The sequence below is a fragment of the Bos indicus genome, chromosome 18 (assembly GCF_029378745.1).
Source record: "Bos indicus isolate NIAB-ARS_2022 breed Sahiwal x Tharparkar chromosome 18, NIAB-ARS_B.indTharparkar_mat_pri_1.0, whole genome shotgun sequence".
NCBI lineage: Eukaryota > Metazoa > Chordata > Mammalia > Artiodactyla > Bovidae > Bos > Bos indicus.
In genome coordinates, this window is record NC_091777.1 from 12200416 (window position 1) to 12214144 (window position 13729).

Consider the following 13729-nt stretch of genomic DNA (forward strand, 5'->3'; position numbering starts at 1 on the left):
GTAGAGAGTTACTGGTTTGGGCTTGGAGGACAGGCAGCCTTGGCCCCTGCTTCAGCCTCTGGCCTAGCTGGACCGATTTTGAAACAGTTTAATGTCATCCCTGTACATGTTCCCCTCTCACCTGTCACCTCCGCAGAGGTCACCGGGTCCTCTCCAGAGGAAGCCGGCCCCTTCTCTCTCCATCCAGCCCTTTGCAGTTGCCCGAAGGTCAGCTGCTGAGGCCACCCCTTTGGTGGCGGGGTCATGTCCACACCAGCTTCAATTCACCTGTTCGCCTCCCGCTGGGTTCCCACAGGAGGTCAGAGCCTGCCCTAGGCAGGATGCACCCACTCAGGGCAGTTCTCGGGGGAAACGACCCCCTTCCACCCACTTCCCATGATGTAGTGTCCCCTACAGGCCAGCGGGCCTTCAGTCCTGCTGCGCTGAGGGTGGGCCTCTGAGCCCCTGGGGGCCCCTGGAATGGAGGGGACCATGCACAGGCTCAGTGTCTGACCACTGCCCGACCCCACCCCCGCCCCGCCCCCGGCATCCAGTGTGCTCCCTGCCTCCCTCCTGCCACCTGCCTTGGGGGCCAGTGGCCCAGCCTGGGCTGCGCTGTCTGCTAATTACCAGTGTGGGAATGGCTTTATGGTCCTCCGGGGCCCAGAGAGAGCCCCCCACATCTGGTCAATTAATGCTGAATCTGTAATTCGGATGACATACAACCCCAGCCAGCTCTCCAAATGAGGCGATTAAAAGGCTCTTCTCTTCCTTCGCTGGAGAACAAGCAAAACCGGGACCTTCTTTATTTCCCGGGATTGATGGGCCCTGCCCGTGACCTTTGGTAGGACAAGAAGTATTATCAGGAATACTTCTGTATTTCCCGACTTTGCAGGCTGCATAAATCTCCTATCAACCCAGGCAGGCGGCAGAATCCGCCGCCGCTGCCGTTTATTAATATACGGAGGAGCACTTCCCCGGAGGAAGGCAGGCCTTTGTCAGGAGGGGGCAGGGGCTGCAGGCAGGGACGCCAGCGCCCGCGCCCCTGCGGCCGCCCCTCGCCCCGGCTCGCCGGAAGGGCGCGGTCGTCCTGATCTCCAGGTCCCTCTCGCTCACCCCCGACCCCCACCCCCGTGCCCATAGTCTCCAGGCCCGAGCTCTAAGAGAGCCTTTTGCAACAGATTTCTCATCTCGGCTTGGAAGTGTGTTGGCGCCTGCCCCGAGGGCTCGAGACCCCAGACGTGCTGGGGTGGCGTCTGGGTCAGGTGGGGCCCTGTTTCTTAGTGACGGGTTGGGAGGCATGTCCACCCCCACCGAACGCAGGCCAGCTTCTGAGGCTGCGTTGGGTGACATCGGAGAGGGCTGCGATACAGGGCAGCGGGAGGGCGGGGCCTGGACGCTTGGTGGGCGGGGCCTGGGGCCTGGTGGGCGGGGCCTGAGCTTTTCTGGAAGATCTTCAGAGGAAACGTGTGCCTGAGCGTGGAGGTGTAGAGCACCAACAGAGGAGCCTGCCGTCCCTTTGCACTCAGGCCTGGCTCACACCCTGGCCGCAGCCGCCGGCTCTGTGGGCCTCGTTTTCCAGCCAGTGAAGTGGGGACACTCCTGTCCCCCAGGGATACTTCATGCAGCTGGGCAGAGGGGACTTAGGCCCGCGTTCTTGGGGGGCAGGGCAGGCTCACAGAACTGACCCACGTGGCCAGGTACCCTTCTGGGGACAGTGAGGGGGCTTCATCCAGACCTGTGGAGTAGGCCCTTCACCCAGGCATTTAAGGTCGGGCCAGGTCACACTCTGTATCTTGGGGGCCACCTCAAGCCTGGCTGGAGAAGGGGTCCCGGCCACCTTCTTCCTCCTGCCCAGCTGCCGGGGCGCCAGACACCTCCTTAGTCTCACCTCTGCCTGCTCTTCCAGTGTATAAAGACATACTAGGGTCACAGAGGGTGAGATGGTTCGATGGCATCACTGACTCGATGGACATGAATTTAAGCAAGCTCCAGGAGATGGTGATGGATAGGGAAGCCTGGCGTGCTGTAGTCCATGGGATCAGAAACAGCTGGACACGACTGAGTGACTGAACAACAGGCCCCCTGTGTTCTGGCACAACTGGGGTCATCCTGACTGTCTTCCAAGAGAAGGCCCCTTGCTCCCACTGGACTTCAGGAGACCAGCTGACCCCACAGTACAGGGTCCTCACTGGGCGGCCTCCGCCTTAATCCAGGGCTCCTGGAGACGTCCTTGGAATTGGATTGTTAGCCAGTTTCCCTGAACTTGCTCTCCCCGCACAACACACAAAGGAACCCAGGGCCTTAACTCAGGGCGGATGGCAATTCAGAGATGTACCAAGGGTGGGGGTCCCCAGGGTGTGCCCCACTCTCCATAGAGAATTGACAGCCGTCCCTCTTCCCGTGGCCTTGCTGGGCCGGGGTCCTGGGGAACGTCCCCTGGACACTGACAGTGGTGGGAAGGGCTTCCCCAGTGGGCACTGATACAGGCCCGGGGCTGGTGGACCCGGCGCTCGGGGGCTGTCGGCCCAGCCTGCAGACAGCACCGGGATTCCAGCTGCTCCTTCATCTTCCATGCCAGCACCCTCGTCCTTCTCGAGGGAGGCCTTGCACTCACTTTTCCTTCTGCAAGTGAACAGTTAGGCGTGGCTCTGGGTGCTGGGGGTTCATCCATGAACAAAACATAAAAATCCTGCCTGTCCCTACCTTACTTTGGAGCAGCACCGTTGCTGAAACGTTCTAGAGGTGCGATGCCAGGATTGGGAACCACCAGTCACGGATGGCTGTCGAGGATTAGTGAGACTGAGAAACTGAAGCTTTTATTTGATTTTAATTAGTTTCAATTTAAGTGGCACCTTGGCCAGTGATGACCCTGGAGAAGGTTCACATCTAGTAGAGAGAGCACCCTTGGTAGGAACTGGCTTTCTACGTGGTTTTCCTTTTCTGCCCCCCTTCCTGTGTCTCAGGGCCCTTCACAGTGTGTCTGAGGGAGGAGGGTTTGGACCACCCCTCATCTTGTACTACAGGGGTGGGAGGGGAGGAGCATTTCCTCCTTAGCCCCCCACCTCCACTTAATCACAGCTGTTCCTAAAATGTCACTGCACCGGAACGCAGGTCCTTGAGAATGGAGACCTTCTCTTATGTTGGTTTTTGTGTTTAACTCCAGCCTCAAGTGCTTCCCTGTTGGCTCAGATGGTAAAGAATCTGCCTGCAATGCAGGAGACCTGGGTTTGATCCCTGGGTCAGGAAGATCCCTGGGAGTAGGAAATGGCTACCCACTCCAGTATCCTTGCTGAGAAAACCCCACGGACAGAGAAAACTGATTGGCCACAGTCTATGGCTACAGTTCGTGGGGTCACAAAAAGTCGGACATGACTGAGCAAACACGTCTAGCCTCAAACTTGGCTTTTCAGGGGCTGCTCAAATATATGTGGAATGAATCAGTGCATGAGAACCCCAGCTCTGCCATTTGCCAGCTATGTGACCTTAAGCGAGTTACTTACCCTCTCTGTGCCTCAGTTGATGGGAATATCAGTAGCACCACCTCACAGGTGTGTTGTGAGGCTGATGGGGTAAGACCCCCCAGGGCCTCTGGAGTAGGACGTGGGACTGGTGCTCTGGGCATTTCTGCTTCTGTTAGTAACAGAACAAACCAGTGGTGATTCCTGGGCATCCCCACAGGCTGCCGCTCTCTCCAGGTCTCTTCCTCTGCTCTGCTGTCTTGAAGGAGAGCTGGATCACATTAGGGTGTTGGTGCGTGTCACCCCCACTTTTCGAGGGGCAGGAAAGGCAGTGTCATTGCCTCTAGTCCTTTTGGACACTGAGCCAGAGACGGGTGAGCTGTCAGGGGCCACACAGCTGCTTGGTCAGTCATGGGCCTGGGGCTGATCCTGGGTGTCCCCAGACGGCTAGTGGGTCCCTGTCGGTGCTCACCTACCTGAACAGACCTGTCCTCGTCGGCTGAGAGTTGCTCCCGTGGGCAGCCCGCCCTGCCCCCTCCAGCTGGGAAGCTGCCCTGGCAGGCTGGGGGCTCAGTGCCTGTCTGGAGGCTGCCCAGGGCCGGCCCCATCCACACCAGCCCTGCAGGCCACCTGGGCAAAGAGTCTCATTAAGCCTCAGTTTCTTAATCTGTAAACCAGGCCCCTGGTGCTGTGTCTCCAAGGTGGTGATGAAGAGCAAACAGAATAATTGGCTGCAATGCGCTGAGTCTGGGGCAACCTTGGGAAGCCACCCGCGTCCCATCCAAGGGTCCGAGTCTCCTCTCCTCCCCTCCCCTTCCCTGGCTTGGGGGCTCACCGCCCTGCAGCATGGTTGCCTATGGCCCTGTTCTTGGAGCCTCAGCTTGCCCTGTCCAATCTGGCCTCCAGGTCTCCCTGGGTTCCCCCTCCCCCAGGCACATGTTCCCTGCAGCTCCTGTCATGCCGGCTGGCTTGATGTTCCCCCTCCCAGGGGCCTGATGTCACCCCCAGGGCAGCCCGGAGGCCTAGGGGGAGGTGCTGTTCCCACAGCTGATCCTCTCCACCGTGCTCCCTCATCCCCTTTCCCTCCATTCTCTCTCCTTCCTGACCCCCAGCCCGGCCCCTTAGCCTCCCCTCCCCCCAGACTCCCCCCTCCGCTCCCCCCCCACCCCCGGGGGGCTGCCCTGTGCCAGCTTCTGCCTGTGTGAATGTCTAATCTCCAATTTTATTCGCCGGGCTCCAGCCTATTTGCATAATCCACATAGTCACCCTGGTTTTAATTGCCCACAACTCTGCAGAAAGATCGTGTGGTTAAGTGGTAAATCATAATTAGATAAATAATTGGTTTGGCCACAGCAAGCTGCTTTTGTTACACCTGCCATCTGCTGGACCCGTTTTTTCTTTTGGCCAGAACAATGCGGTTCTGATGACAGAGCATGCTGCTTCTCTCGTGTGGGGGGTGGGGGGGAGGAGCTGGGGGTGGGGGGCCGGGGCGGGAGGGGGTCCAAGCGGAGGGGCTCGGAAGCCGGGCCTGGAACGTTGCCCGGTTGCTGGGGTCTGCGCCTGGCCTGCGTCTCCCTCTCCAAGCGGGCACCACCGCACAGTCGCCATTCATTACCGGCTTGGTTAATGCATCGAGTGGCAAATTTGACTTCTTTGCAGAAAAGGGAGGGAGGAGAGGAGCCCTGGGGGGAGGAGGGGCGCGCGGGGGCTGCCCCAGGCCTGGCCTGCCTGTGGTTTGTCCAGTGGCCCTGACAGCCGGGGCTGGGGGCCCGCTGTGGAGGGCCGGGGCCCTGTCCCGGGGGGGTGCCAGGGGGAGGTGGGCAGAGGTTAGAACCCGAGGATGTCCCTGCCCAGCGTGGTCAGCTGCTCCATCTGCTCTTCCAAGTTCCAGGCCCCATCTGTGAGCCCAGGAGTCTCCGGGGGAACTGGCAATCCTGGGCCGGCGGGGTCTCTGGCCAGGGGCCTTCTGCAGGGCTGGCCGGCCTTTATGCTTCTCTCTCACTAGCCTCTGTCCCCTAGCCCACCAGGAGATACTTCACATTGTCCTTCTTTCACGCGCTCTCGTGCAGTCTTCCAGCAAATGCACAGCAGGCTTCTCCCTGCGTGATGCGCATCTGTTTCAGGCGTTGGTCCCTGTGAGTCAGGCCTCCCTTTGCGACTTGAGGAAGGTCTGGGACCTCTCAGAGCTGGTCGGATGGAGCTTTGTCTGGGCGGGGGATCAGAACCGTTGCCCAGGGATGTCAAAGGACATGATGGGGATAAAGTCCGTCAGGCGACCCCCACACCAGCTAGAGGCTCAGGATCTGTGGGTGCTGGGTCCGTGACTGCCGATTACGGCCGCCGATTGAGGGGCAGCCCTGATGGAAGAGGCAGCCGGTGCGGTGGGCAGCATCCAGGGAAGACAAGGCTTTGGAAAGGAGGCCCAGGTGATACGGGAAGGAGAGGAGAGGTGGGAGCCCCCCAGACCTGGACATCCCTGCCTGCAGGGCGTCTGTGTTTCTGCTCAGGCCCCTGCGGCCCCGCGCCAGGCAGCACTGTCCCCGGAGGCCTTTCCCTGGCCTTGCAGGCTGTTCAGTGGGCTTTGTGAGTCTAGTCTTCAGGAGTTCACATCTACAGAAACCCAGGAAGCCTTCTTTCTCAGTGGGAGCGCGGCTTCTCCTTTTCAACCTGACAGAAGGCAGCCTGAGAACACCAGGCCCCTTTCTAGATGGAGACCTAACGGGAGGGAGGAGCCCCCTCCGGCTGAGGATCCCTGGGGTAGATTGCTGGCTTAGTGGCATCTTGGTCTTATTGACCAGAAAATACTTGTATCTTCCTGAAAACCCACTGAGGTCTGTTGGGAAAATTCTGGATATGATCATGTGGCTGGGACTTTGGAAAACAGACATTTTCTGTGTTTTTCCATCTATCTGTCCACCCATCCATTATCCATTTTCCACCTTCTCCCACTCTTTTTCCTTTCTTCCTTCCATCCATCCATCCATCCACCATCCGTTATCCATCCACCATCCATCCATTCACCCATCCATTTATGATGCCTATCCTTGATCCAGAGGCCAAAGGCAGGCCTCTTCCTCCTCACCGCTGCCACGCCACACCTCCCAGGAAGGGTGCCTCTGCTCTTCTGACACCACTGTGATGGTCCCCCCGCCTGGTGAACGTTTGCTGCAGACCCCTGTCACTAACTCAAGAAATGAGGCCTCAGAACAATTCCCCAGGGAGGAGTATTTTCAGGCTCCTGTAATGTTTCTAGACCACAGCTTTCCAGGAGACCTCCCCCTGGGGGCAGGGGGCTGCAGCTGGAGTCTGAACTCACCTTAGCTGTGAGCTCTGGATTCTCCCCAAATCACATACTCTGTTGAGTTTTGTCCATGAGCCCACGTGCACCTCTCAGACCGAATACCTCAACTTTTGGCTTTAAAAATGTGATTGTTTTTATAGCCTACATCTGTGCTTCCCTGATAGCTTAGTTGGTAAAGAGTCCGCCTGCAAAGCAGGAGACCCTGGTTTGAGTCCTGGGTTGGGGAGATCCCCTGGAGAAGGGATAGGCTACCCACTCCAGTATTTTTGGGCTTCCCTGGTGGCTCAGCTGGTAATGAATACGCCTGCAATGTGGGAGACCTGGGTTTGATCCCTGGGTCGGGAAGATCCCCTGGAAAAGGGAAAGGCTACCCACTCCAGTATTCTGGCCTGGAGGATTCCATGGACTGTATAGTCCATGGGGTTGTAAAGAGACACAACTGAGCGACTTTCACTTTCTGTGTTTTCCAGTATGGTAGCCACTGGTCACATGTGGCTATTTAAATTTCATTTTTATTAATAAATTTTAGGTTAATTAAAAGTAAGCAAAATTAAAGATTTAGTACTTCGGTTGTACTGGGCGTGTTTCAAGTGCTCGGTGGCCACATGTAGATGGGGACAACTCTGTGGGAGAGCTCAGACGCAGAGCACTTCCCCCGTCACGGATGGTTCTACTGCGGTGCTGTTGTGAGCGGTGATTAGGGCAGAGTCTTAAATAACCAAAAGATGGGCCATCCTCAGCCATTACCAGTCTTGGGTTAGATTTTCCTGGGTTCTCTCAATAGGGGAGAACTATTGAGACACTGCACAGCCCTGTCCTGAGGGCTGCACAGGAAATCAGATTGGAATTTCATCTTGTCTGTGGTGCTGTGTGACATGGATTCAGTCACTTAACCTCTCTGGGCTATAGAGATCAGACTTGGGGACCTTTGGAAGAGGGGGTGTCCTTCTGTCTTTCGGAATGATAGACAGGAAGGGGAGACATGGGCCAAAACAGATGTGTAGTGTTCCCCAGGCCTGAAGACACCACAGTTGTTCATAACATAAAACATAGAGATGGCGGTGGTCCCTCGGACCTGACTCTAGACAGTTTCGGGGCAAAGTGGTGTGCCAGGAGAGAGGCTTTGCTTTCTCTCTCGGTCCTCCTCCTCCTGGCCTGTGCCCCATGTCCTGTTTCTTCACATCTCACCTCTCTGGGCCCAGTGATCCGGAATGTTCTTTGTAGCAGGGCCCTGCCTTCCGGGTCCTGTGGGCTGCACCAGGTCTGGGCCGGTCACTCCCAACTGCCCCCGCCCTGCCTCTTGTCCCCTCTCCTGTGTAAACCATCGCCCCGACTAAGGGCCACCCTTGGAGTGGGGGTGAGCCTGTGTCACCACCCCCCAGCAGGCATCGGCTTTCACAGGGGCACCCCTGCCCCCAGCGGGGTCTGGCCTTCTGTGTCCCACCTCCAAACCACACAGGTTAGAAGCCCACTTTGATCTTTCAGGAACTGCAGTATAATTCACAGCATGCTTAAGAAAGCAGCAGCGCTGCTAAGAGCTGAGCAGGGACACCTAATCCCGCTTCTCCTCACCTGGGGCTGCTCCATCAGCCTTCTTGGCGAGCGCGGCCTCAGGCCAGGGGAGTGTGTCCCCACCCCCGGCCCTGGGCAGCCTGGCAGAGGAGAGGCTCCTGACCAGCCCCCATGCAGGGTGCTCCCCCAGTAGCTGAGCGCTGGGGAGGGGTGGCGTGGCTGGTCCGCGTGAGCTTGAAAGGAGCTCCCTTCTCCCAGAAGTTCTGTCCAGATGGGCTTGGCGGTGCCAGCCCACCTCGTGTGCCTGTGGGTACCCCACGAGACATGCCCAGAGTGGGCCCTGTGGCTTCCGATCAAAGCCAGGGGGATACTTGGGGTAACTGGCAGCGGGTGGCCCCGAAACCACAGTTGCCCGTGGGCCCCTCCCCACGCCCTGCTTCCTCTGACTCCTCCTAATTATTTTTCCTGGATGTTGTGAATTAAATCTTCTGGCAACCACGGGAGACGTCTCTGGGTGAGGCCCCGCTCACATCTCCATGCGCCAATAGAAGTTGTTAAATGAATAATGTTGACTTACGCTGGGGACCCAATTCTCTATGAATATAATTCCCCTTTGGGTTCTGGGGAGCTTCCTGCAGAAACTGTAAAAATAATAAACACGTCTCCATATCAGAGGTTGGTAATGCTGCTTCGAATCCTTCTGGGGGAGAGAGAGGCAGGGAAGAGATAAATTAAAATTAATTTTTTAAAAGAGGATCACGCCACAAATCAGATGACAGAGTAAGCCAGGGTAATGGGGTGGTTCTCAAAGGCGGAGCCCAGGGGCACCCCTGAGGGAAGAGGGAGGGGCCACCTGTTGAAAACGGAGATTCCTGGGCTCCCCCCACTTCCAAATTAGCATGCAGGCAATGGACAGTGGGGGAGTGACACAGGCTCGATCATTGTGGAAAGTGAAGTTTGGAGATCGTGGGTTAATAGGGCAGTGGGGTTGGTCTGTAGAATTGTCTTCCCGTCCAGGTCTGACCAGCTGTGACCCACCCTCTTGCGTTTCACCTCTCTGGCTGGCTTTGCGGCTGTGCAATTGCCAGGAGTAGGCGGAGGCAGCTGGAGGCGCTGGGAGGACCACTTAGGCCGGCCCCTCCTCCTAAGAGCCCGGCCAGCCCTGCACCACCCGGGAGCATCACCTGTGAGCCAGGTGGGCCTGTCGCCCTGGCCCCGAGGGAAGCGTGGCCACCCTCCCCGCTGAGACGGAGGCCTGGCCCACGAGGGCAGGTGCCCCTTGGAGCATCCGAGGCCGCAACCGTGTGCAGCTCCCCACGCGCAGAGGGCTTCCAAGTGTTGCGTAAGCAGCCCTCCCACGGCTCCTCCACCAGCCAGCTGGAGAGACACGGGGTCACCTCGAGACACCGCGGCGTCCAGCGGGCCCGCTTCTCACGCGCCGCCTCGGCGCACACAGAGGGGGTCAGGCAGCGTGGGGACTTTCCCAAGGTCATGAAGCAATTTGCCGGCTGAGCCAGGAATAGAAGTCCTGAGCTGGGCTGTGCTAACTCCGGGCTCAAATTGCTAGCCAGGCAGGTCTGCACGCGGAGCTGGGTGCTTGGGGTTGGGGGGGGGCGGGGACAGGGTAGGGAGCCGCCAGGAGCCCTATATGTGGGCCAAGGGGAGGGGCTGGGAGCTGTCCTCCCCACTCAATGGCGAGGGGGAGGGCCAGAGCTCTCTCCGGAGTCCCTGTCATCCCTGGGAGAGGAGCCGGTTCTGCGGTGGGAGCAGGGCTTGGTGAGCGTGCAGGTGGGAAGGTGCTGGTGGGGGCCTCCCTGCCTGCCTCTTCTCAGGTCACCTGGGAGCCTTCCGCAACAGCAGAAAACCCCAGCGTCTATTCCCCTGGTGCCTCTCTGCAGAAGACTCCAACCACTCTTAGAGGGAGGGACTGGCCTGTCTTCGCAGATTGTAGGATCCCACAAGGGCTGACGGGGAAAACCCACCCTCGTCTGCTCTAGAAAGGCACTCAGCTTTCTAGAACCAGAGGACAGATGTATATTCCAGGAGGTTCCTGCGTCCTGATTTTGGCTGAGTTTATTTTGGGGGCAAGAGGGATGCACACAGCATTTGTTGCTGATGAGGGCTTGTGTCCTGGAAGGGGCTTCTCATGTTCATTTAGATGAATTCAGCAAACAGCTATTTAAGGGCTTGTGAAGGTCCAGAAATAAGGATGGCTGTTTCCTCTCTACCATCGACTTGGTAAGCCTGGGGCGCAATGTAAGGAATTCAAAAGTAACCCCCCATGGGAGTGGGAACATCAGCTTCCCCTAATGGAGCTTAGAGACACATCCCGGAAGGCTACCTGGAGGAGGTGGAATTTAAGCCAGGGCCTGAGCAAAGAGGTAGGTGGCAAACAAAAGAGCTTTATGAGGGGCCGGGGAGGGGCCCCCCAGCACAGGTAGAGCCTGGGGAAGGTGAGGAAGGGAGAGGGCTCTTAATCTAAATTACCCTGCCTTCGAGGGGGGGTTGAAGGGTAGCAGGAAAATGTGTTGGGGACCTGTCTAGACACTTCTAGGAAGGCCTGTGTGTGAGAGGGGGGAGACCTGAGCTGGCCGGCACCCGCATTTGCAGGGCGAGACTGGAGAGATGGGAAGTGAGGTCTTGAGGGGCAGAGGTGGTGACTTAGGACGGGAGAGGAGCCCAGGGAGTTGGGGGCAGGGGCGTGGGAGGTGGGCAGCCCTGCTAGGAGGAGACAGTGGACCTGGAGGCTCTGGGCGCCCTTGCAGGCGATGTCACGGTGGGACTGGGCCAAGCCAGGGCTGCAGAGAGTGGGGGGCCAGGCAGCTGGGTGGGCGGAGCAGCCTTCATGGGGGGTGGGGGGGTCAGAGTGGGGAGGAGGTGTTTCAGGGTGGGGGCTTCACAGCTGAGGCTGAAGAGCCCCTGGGAGGGAAATCAAAGGCCCTTCTTAGAGCAAACAGGTGGAAAGTGAGAGGGACACCCCAGGTAGCTCGTCCCCTCCTTGACCTTCCACACGGGGCCTGCAGATGCCCGGGGACCTTACCAGCAGCCACCACCACCAGAACTTCCCGTGGTGAAATGGCACGCCTTTGAACGAGGTCCTTTTGCCTTGGTTATTTCCATTTGTGAGACCAGGTTATAAAAACGTACATGCAACAAGAGTTGAGCAAGTGGCTCCTCTCTCTGCCTCTGTGAGCCGGCAGAGAGACGGGGGCCTGGCCTTAACCGCTCGTCCCTGGGGTCCCAGGCCTGGCCATGGGGGCAGAGGCTGGGTGAGGGCCAGTCCCCTGCCCACATCAAACTTGTGCAGTTGGCGAGTGATAAAGGCATCTGGGATTTGATTGTCCCGGTGATGGTTTGCGGCTTCGACAGGCAGTAGATAATGAATCCAGAAATTTGTCAGGAGCACCGCCATCCTGAAAAAGGAGGCGGGGGGAGGTGGGTAGCAGAGGAAGGGCGAAGAGGACTGGGCTCAAACCGAGGCCTTAGTCTCCTGTGGCAAGAAGCAAGCCTGGCGCATAGTAGGCACTCAACAAATGTTCACTCCCAGAACCCTGGCTGCCATCTGCAGAGCAGGGCCCATGGTGTGGGGGGGGTGAGGTGGGGAGGAAGAGGCCCAAGGAAGGGGGGTGGGGAGCCCACCGCATACGTGTGTGCAAATCCACAGGCCTATACAGACGTTGGTTTTCCAGAGCGGTTTTGCATGAAAGAAATTTGAAGGCTTTTAAACGAACAAGGAAAATTGGGGATGAGGACCCCACCCCCAAATAAGTTTCTGAGGACTACTTCAAGTTGATATCAGCAGTGACCCCACGGCTTGGCAGCCTGGGTTCTAGAACACGGCCTTCTCCCTGCGCTCAGCAGGGTCCTGTGGTTTCGGCCTGAGCCTTGTCCCTCCCAGATGGGCCCAGGACCTTGGGGTGACTCAATACCCCAGGGCTCGCCTGGGCCCGTGGCCTGTCCGCGTGGCCACCTGGCCGGGCGTCCAGGGACCCTGTCCTCTAAGCTGACAGAGCAGGAAGAGAGGAAAGCCCCTTGCCTGCAGAGGACAGCTGGTTAATCTTTACAGAGGAGAGTAGTTCCTGAGAAACTGATGCGGGAACCACCCAGATGTCTGTGTCCACCCGGGCCTTCTGGCCTTCCCCCAGGCAGCCAAGCTGACCTCAGGCTGAGGTCAGGGTTCTGGTACTGCAGGTTCCCCTGTCACCTGTGACCTTCAATGCGCCTGCCTTCACCCCTCCCTGTCCGCTAGCCTGCCCAGGTCTCTGCTGGCTGCTCTCCAGCCCAGTAGCCAGGTGGCCGGGGACAGATGTGTGCCTGTCTGTGTCCTGACCTCTAGCTGCTCATGGGGGCCCGGCCTACCCTCCCTGAGTCCAAAGAGCTGTTGATGAGGACAGAAAACGTGGCTGAACCCTCCACCTCGAGGGCCCAGCAGTCCTGCCTGCAGAGACAGCGCTGTGTCCTGCGTGTGTATGTGTGTGTGTGCGAGGGTGGGGCCCACGTGTGGAAAACCTCCCTGGAAACAGGAAATGCTGGAACCTGATGGGTTTCCCTCATCATACCTAAGAGTCACGAACAGTGCGAAGAGGGTTTCCAGGGGGTGCTCGTCCTCAGGGGTGTCCACGTCGGGGGTTTTCTGGAAGCTGTGGGCCCCCAGCATCAGTTGGAGGGGGGGCTTCAGATCGGAACTTCTTTTAAAAAATGGAGATAAAAATCACACCATGTGAAATCAACCTTTTAAAAGAGAACAATTTATCAGCATTTAGTCCATCTGCAAAGTTTTGCGACCACCCCGTCTGTCTTGACACCAGACATCCCTTTCACCCTGGGAGAAAGCCCTGTGCCCGTCAATACCCACTCTCCTCTCCCCTGACCCCACCCTTGCCCTCGGCAGCCACTCAGCTGCTCCATCCCCGTGGACTGACCTGTCTGGACTCTGCTCTGGATGGAATCACGCCGATGGGCCCCTGTGTCTGGCTGCTTTCACTCAGCATACGGTTTGCAAGGGTCATTTGTGCTGTCACATGGCTGGTGCTTGCTTCCTTTTCGCAGCTGTATAATACTCCACTGTGTGAACAGACCACAGGCTTTTAGATCCCTGGTCCATCGGTGGACATTCAGGTTGTTGCCATTTTCTGGCCATTAGGGATTTGCTGCCACAAACATTCACGTCTAAGGTTTTGTGTGGACATATGTTTCCTGACTGTGTTCATCCAGGTCGGAGTGAATGTCAGAACTTCACTCCTTTCTATGTCTGGTCAGTAGCCCATGGGAGGACTGTTGGGTTGGGTGCGTAAATTTTAAGACACCTCTCTGAGGAGGAAGCCAGGACTGGGTATTGTCAATATTAAAAAAAAAAAAAAAAAAAAAAAGCTAAAGAAGCTTGGGTGGCCCGCCAGGTTGCCCCCTTCTCTCTGACTGTCCTCCCTTCCGCCTGGCTGCACAGACTGCAGGTGACCAGCCAGGAGCACTGACCCTG

The 13729-nt window shown here is 57.9% G+C and overlaps 1 protein-coding gene and 1 long non-coding RNA gene across 7 annotated transcripts in view; one reads left to right on the forward strand and one right to left on the reverse strand.

Annotated features, from left to right (window-relative positions):
• Positions 1-13729, forward strand: part of GSE1 (Gse1 coiled-coil protein) — a 395102-nt gene that overhangs the window by 326656 nt on the left and 54717 nt on the right. The window lies entirely within an intron of this gene.
• LOC139177044 (uncharacterized) lies at positions 11138-13321 on the reverse strand. Its single transcript, XR_011561426.1, has 3 exons — positions 13176-13321; positions 12813-12941; positions 11138-11666 (listed from the first exon to the last, which is right to left on the reverse strand). It is a non-coding gene; the product is annotated as an uncharacterized lncRNA (long non-coding RNA).